Consider the following 7,535-nt stretch of genomic DNA (forward strand, 5'->3'; position numbering starts at 1 on the left):
GTAGCCTTATCCTAGGTCTATTTGATTCCTTTTTGCGAAAGCCTTGTTATAGTGATCAGGGCGCAATATTGCGATAACCTTGGCCCCTTCATATTAAGTCGGCCTTGTCATCCAGACTATATGAGACGGGTTTTAGCAGTAGCTGCATCTATATATGTGTAGTCGAGGGTCTTATTGGAGTAGCGACATCCTTGCAAAATGGTGGTTGACCGCACGGGGAGTATACATGTCTTTGTGAAACTACCTTACTTGTCTTTGTTAAGTTGTAGAGTTCGGACACACTCTGAATACAGCTTCAAGTTAATGAATTGCTTCAAAACTCAAAATCAAATGCCTTAAGTTACAGAGCCCGTCACAGTTAAATTGTATTAATAGCTGAAGATGAGAATTTGCATAAATTGCAAATACAGCTTTAAGTTACAGCCCCTAACAGCTAAAGACCTTGCCGTGTAAATTCAGGTTTAAGTATCATTTACCTAAATGTTGAATACTCCTTTAGTCAGTGAGCAAATAGGCTTCAAATTGTTAATATTGCTTAAGGTTTTACTTAAAATAAAGATGCAAACAGAAGTTTTACTTAACCCACAAGTTTTCTTGGGGATCTCAAATGTAATTGATTTTAGCCTTGGTTGATATAGATTTGGTAAAGGAATTTGCAGCAATGACATTCTTATGGTAAGTAGGATGATTGCTGCATTAGCCTTCTTATGCTAAGTTAGAGCATTGCTGCGATAGCCTTTGGGCCCTTTAGTTGAGGTCAACTTGGTATCCAGAATACTAACTGTGGTCCAGACTTTGGGAGTTAGTATCTCCATCTATTTGAGTGTAGCTGAGGGCCTTGTAGGAGCTGCAAAACTTCTTCTGTGGGATAGTTTATGGCCTTACTGCTACTGAGTACCTACCTTACCCTGCTAAAGTAGCTGAGAACTGTGTTGTTTAAGCCTTTACCTTTGCGGAAGGAACTAAGGGCATTGCTGTTTCAGCCTTTCCCTTTGTGCGAGTAGCTAGGGACCTTATTGTTTCAGCCTTTTCCATTTGTGCAAGGAACTAAGGGCTTTGTTCTTTCAACTTTATCTTTTGGAATTAAATTGAGGGCCCGATTTCGGTAAGCTTAATCTTGTGGAAGTAAGGCATTGTGATAATTGATGCCCTTTCCTGTGATAGCCTCACACTGTGGATCCGGTCAAAACCCTCAATTGTGCTAACCATTTCCATGGTCGTTCAAAGGTCTCCCCATGTTATCTTGTGGAAGTAAGGCATTGTGATAGTTGAGGGACTTTCCTGTGATAGCCTCACAATGTGGATCCGGTCAAAACCCTCAATTGTGCTAACCATTTCCATGCTCATTCGATGCCCTTTCCTGTGATAGCCTCACACTGTGGATCCGGTCAAAACCCTCAATTGTGCTAACCATTTCCATGGTCATTCAAAGGCCTCCCCATGTTATCTTGTGGAAGTAAGGCATTGTGATAGTTGAGGGCCTTTCCTGTGATAGCCTCACAATGTGGATCCGGTCAAAACCCTCAATTGTGCTAACCATTTCCATGCTCATTCAAAGGCCTCCCCATGTTACTCTCAAGGAAGTCCTTAAGGACATTGTTGTGGTGGCCTTACCTTGTGGATCAATCAAAGGTGTTGTACAGTAACATGTCAATTTTTGGGTGTTGATTTCGATGTTAGCTTTCGCCTTGGCTTTTAGGGTAGAAAGCATCTTCTTGGTGTATGTTTGATCGGCCTTCCATTTTTAGACATATCCTTGTTTTGGGGCTCAAAGTGTTTGACCCAGGCTGTGTTTTGGGGGCCTCAAAGCGGCTGGTCTTTTTGGTTCAGCTTCTAAGCAAATAACCTGTGGTCAGCTTGGAAACTAAACAATTAAAATGTAGGTGAGCTGGAAGTAATGAAAGTAGAACTTGTTCAAAGTTACTGATACTAGCGGCTCTCAATAATACTACTTGTTGATGGATTCAAATCACCTCCATCATGTTTGTTTATTGCATTCATTTTAGGCCACAAGTCACTTATCTGTTCACTGTTTTCTGTATGTGGTGGAATATAAGTTCTGGATTGTAATATTTGAGATGATTAAGGCAAGGAATATTTATTTTAATATTTTATATAGTGAGGGCAAATTGGGATCTGCATTTGCAACCATGAAAAATCGTGGCAGTGTTCACGATCAAAACTAGTGGCATTACCTGTTGCAGCAAGGTTACAATTTTTTGTTATCATAGATTTTGTTTTTTTTGAGGTGCAGTTCTATCCATCTAAAAATGGCAAAATGGTAAAAACATATGCAGTAAATGGTGGTGTATATTACAATGTTGCTTTACTATTAGCATAGTATTGATGTACGAACTTACTTGCCAGCAAAAATAATGAGTTGCTGGATGTGTTTTTGGCCATGGGGTAAAAGTTTCAAGAAAGAGCAGCGGGGATGGGGCTGTATATGTACCATATAAATAATGCATATAGTACTCAAATGTTAGTAGTGAAAAGATGTATAACAGTATAAAAAGTAAAATAGCAAAATCTAAAAAATACTTAATGTAGGCTATACAGTATTGAACCCTAAAATTATATACATTGATGATCTCAGGGAGCTCCCAGGAAGCACATCCAGGGACTATTGGTGCATTCACCCAGCCCCAGGATGTGTTTTGTGGGTGCACTCATGCAAAACGAGGAGCACCCACGCTTCTCCTATGTAAACCTCTGGAAGGTCTTTGACGAGTCATGGACAGTGTAGACTGATATATTAAGCTGTAAAGTGATTTTTAAGATGACATTACTATTGTGTCATTTTGCCTTATAATTTGGTTATGCAGAGGGAGGGACTGTGTCTAATAAGCTTGGGTTCTGAATATAGGAGCCCTTTTTATATGGTGCAAGCTACGCTCCAGACACAATGCACCAAAAGTCAAAATTATAGTTTTTTGATTTTTTCAATTTTGGTCAAAGTTGCATTTTGTCTAGAGGATAGGCAGGCTCTTAATTCTGTCTTGTTGCACAGTTTTAACCTTTTGCTCCAGATTTAGCATATGGTCATGAATCACATTCAAATGCATTATTTGTTTTGGGTCCCTTTTATATCTATGTCACATTGATTTTGGAGATGGAGACAGGCAATGGCTGGAGAAATAGATTCATATATTGGGGGGAGGCGGGTAGAGAGCTGGACAGTATTGAACTATCATTTCAACGGACCAGACCTGTCATTGAAATGATACAAATACAACATACTGATATTGAGGTAATTGGCTTACTACTGTGGCACATATTCCTTAAATTTCATACGCAACATAAAGATTTTGAGCGATTTTCAAACAGTATAAGTTGGAGACCACCTAAACGACAAAACACTTTCTAAGTAATGAGTGAGTTTTCACTCAAGTACAAATGCAACTGCGGAAGTTGTTTGCTTCAATTATAGACCCAAGTGAAGTTTTACTAAAATCACTAGTTTTGTAGAGGTACTTGAAGAACAATAGAGAACCCTATTTCTCTAGTCTTGGTTTTTATAGTAAGTTGGGGGCTTTGCTGCTATAAGGGGACCTTGCTGTTATAACATCTGAATTGCATTTAGATCGTTACAATAACTTTCTTAATATTAATAATGTTAATATTGAAATAATATTCTTATAGTAGTAAGGTTATTGTTGCAATAACCACTTTGGGCCCCTAAGTAGTTGAATTCAGCATTGATCTTGAGTAATTTTTTTTTTTTCTATTGAATAAAGTGAAAAGAATAATATACAAAAAAGTCAATCAAACGCTTCAATAGCTCATACAGTGAACAGTAAGATCAGCAACTAACTAGCCCCAAAGAGCTACAACCAAACAAAAAAACATTACAGACTGAATTTTAACATTCATTGAAATTCCTTAGAGCAAAACACATCTCTTTTGAAAAGCTGTAGAAGCTGGTATTTAATTCTGTCAAGTTGGTTACTGATCTTCAACTAGACCTTAGGTCCTCCTTGCAAAAGGTTAAGCAAAAAGATTGTTTGGAAAATGATGTCAGAGTAAAATTGAAAAATTTCTCCTTTAAGATGCATCTTAGAATTAGAAAATAGACCTCTGCATCTACATTTCCAAATGTTTACTAATATGATTTGCTGCAAAGAATCAGCTACAATATTACTTTTAAGATTAACTCCTAAAATAACTTCCTTCCAACTTAAAGTGTGTTTGAAGATAGTTGATAGAAAAGCGAAGATAGCAGTTCACTTTTTCTTAGCCCATATACAATCCCAGAAGAGATGTTTTAGATCTTCCTCTTGTAGACAAAATGGGCATTTAGTAGGTTGGATCAACAAACATCTCAGCCTGTTGCCTACTGGCAATTTGAGATGTAAAACTTTCCAAGCCAAAAGTTGAGCATTAACCTTGGCTTTAGAAACCAAGATCTGGGCACTTGAATTACACCAAGCGCTTTCATTGAATTTGCAATTCCATTCATTATTAAGTCTTGGATTTAGAGGCATTGGCGGCACAAGATTCAAATAGATTTTTTTGAGGGGAAAGTGGCCAAATTGATGTGTAGACAGCAACCACTAGTCCTTCGAAAAGTTGCATTCCAATGGAGTGCAAATTTTTTCATAGCGAGCTCAATAGGGACCAATGATCTAACAAATATAATAAAATCCTTGAACCTCCTATGCAAAAGAAAATCGTATTTAATGGTTGTCCAAGACGCCCAATCTGGAGAATTGAAGTCCCACAAATCTATGAACTGATGAACTCTTTTCTTAAAAAGATAATAAGCATGTTTTTGAAAAGCTACAACAAGAGGTTGTTCATGATATTGAACCAATTTGTTCCACCAAATAGAAAAATCGCTAAAATTGAAACCACGCTTGCATGGAAGGATTTCTCCAATTCAAAAAACTTGCAAACTGTCTGCCAAACTTTCTAGATAGACTGCAAAGGGAAGGAAGCTTTAATTTGAAAGGAAAGGGCCAATAAAATTTTATCCACCCATTTGACCAATTGCCATATTTTATAAGTGGATGCATGAGAAATACGAAATCGAACCAGCTTCTTCCAAGGTTCCTCCCCATCAATAATTCTAATTATCCACTTGGCAGCTAGGCAAACCCCTTGGGTTTGGGGATCCAATAAGCCCAAGCCAGCTTTAGATTTAGGTTGAATACAATGCAACCACGAAGTATATGTATAATCAGCATTGCTGCTCCACTTGGACCATAGAAAGCCTCAAACAAGTTTAGTAAGATCATTATAACATTTTTTACATGGCATCCAACATGAGGAATAGTAGACATGAGAAGCCAAAAAATTACGATTCACCACTTGAATCTTGCCAATTAGAGATAACTACTTATTTTTCCACACATACAATTTGAATTTGTTAAGAAACCAATTCGACATACCAGACAAAGAGACGCCTAGTCCAAAGGGAATGCCCAAATAATGAGAGATTTGGCTATGTTTTATTTGCTTCCATTCTTTAGGTATCCAAGAAGAGATTGCATCTATACGAGTCATGATAAATTATGTTTTATGATGTTCTAACTTAGATAAAGAGATTTCACAATAGAGATTGAGCACCTCCATAGTATTAGATATCTTAGCTTTAGAATTTCGGAGGAAAAGCAATTGTCATCAGCGAAGTGAGAGTTTAATACCACTGAAGTATTGGGGATGGAAACACTCTTCATAAGATTCATTTGGTTATACGTTTGGAGCAAATAACCAAGAGCATTTGCTGTGAGCACATAAAAGAAAGGGGATAACAGAGAACCTTGTCTAATAGAGCGTTGTAAAGGAAAGGGATTAAGTAATTCCTTATTTATTATTAGTTGAGCATTGGCATCAGCAAAGAGCATTTCAACATGCTTGCACAACTTAGGACCAAACCCCAACCACTGTAACATTTTAAGAATAAATCTCTAACGCATTCTATCATAAGCTTTGTCAAAATCCAACTTCACAAGGATAGCATTCTGACTTGAGTGTTGAGCCCAATCTATAGTTTCCCATGCTAGAATTATATTGTCAAGAATAAACCTCCCACCAAGGAAACTTGTTTGTTTTGTTTTAATAATGTTTTGAGCCACTGGTTTGATCCTGGTAGCCAAGGCTTTAGCAATAATTTTATAAGAAGTGTCTAATAAGGAAATAGGTCGCCACCTAGAGACAGTGTCCTCATTTTTCCCTTTAGGAATGAGTTTAATAATGCCTTTATTTATAGTAGCTCTTAATGAGCCAACCTCCACAGCCTCTAAATAAAGACGATAAAAATCATCCTTGATATATTCCCACATTGTTTGGTAGAATTCTATTGGGAGGCCATCAACTCTCGAGCTTTAATTGCATGGCATAGAAAAGACAACATGTTCCAATTCCTTTATGGTAAGGTTTCAATCTAAATATTGGCTATAGTCCTTATCCTCTTTCATAGGAATGTGATCTTTAATGTTGTCTTCTAATATTGATTGGACATCTAGCCAATTATTATTCTCCTTAAAAAGAGCCTCGTAATAATTTTGAAACAGAGTTTTAATCTCCTCAGGCCTTGAATGGAGAGTGCCATTATCATCTCGAATAGCACCAATGTGTTCCTTTCTATGCTTATAGTTAAGAAACTTAAAGAAGTATTTGGAACCCCTATTCCCCTCCTTGGCCCAATGTAATATTGCCTTGATTTTAGCACCTTGACCCCTATAATTGTCCATTTTATGAATTTGGGCTTCCAATGTAGCAATAGAATTTTGAAAGTTTATGTCGTTAGGTCTGCCATTCAATAATTTTTTTATCATGTTCAACTTTTCCTTTTAGAGATTTTTCTTTGTATTTACGTTGCCATGCATCGTTCTACCAAAAGCACGAAGAAATAAAACACACTTGAGAATAGCCTGATTCCACCAACTCGTTGAGAAACTTGCTCGTTGTTCCTTGGGATGTGTTGGCCTGATTTTTCACCATTCAAAATTTTTTCATATTACAGTGAAAATTCAGCTACTTATTCCAAATTAGGGTCGTGTTTCAAGATTTGTTTGTCATAAATAAAAAACCCTTAATTTTGTGTTACCCTAATATTGTTTGTGCTCCATGTTTCCAAGGGTAGGGTTTTCATTTGTTTGAATTCAAATATGTGTGGGAAGTTTTAGTGTTTTTAAAATATTTTATTTCAAATTTTATGCGTATATCTTATAAAAATCTTTTCTTGACCATTTTACCATAGTCACCTTTATCCTAACCATGGTTATTTCATATAGTGTTTCCCAAAGCATCTTAACTATGATGGTTTGTTTTGGGCTAGCTGTTGATCTCTCCAAGATCAACAGTGGACGCATGCTCACAAGATGGATCTGCTCAGCTTTTATGTAATGCGAGCAAGCGCCTTTGTACCACGTAGCACTTGGTGACATTGGGTTATAATTGTGTTGCAAACACTTGGACTTGTCAGTAACTTGTCAAAACTTTTTCAGAGCTGTTACTATGGTCAGAGCACTTGCAACTTTACAAAAATATCATTGGTTGAATCATATAGTGGGGTCACTTTTGGGGATCAC

This window comes from Cupressus sempervirens, chromosome 5 (assembly GCF_028749045.1).
Source record: "Cupressus sempervirens isolate cs-2001-9-10 chromosome 5, ASM2874904v1, whole genome shotgun sequence".
Classification (NCBI taxonomy): Eukaryota; Viridiplantae; Streptophyta; class Pinopsida; order Cupressales; family Cupressaceae; genus Cupressus; species Cupressus sempervirens.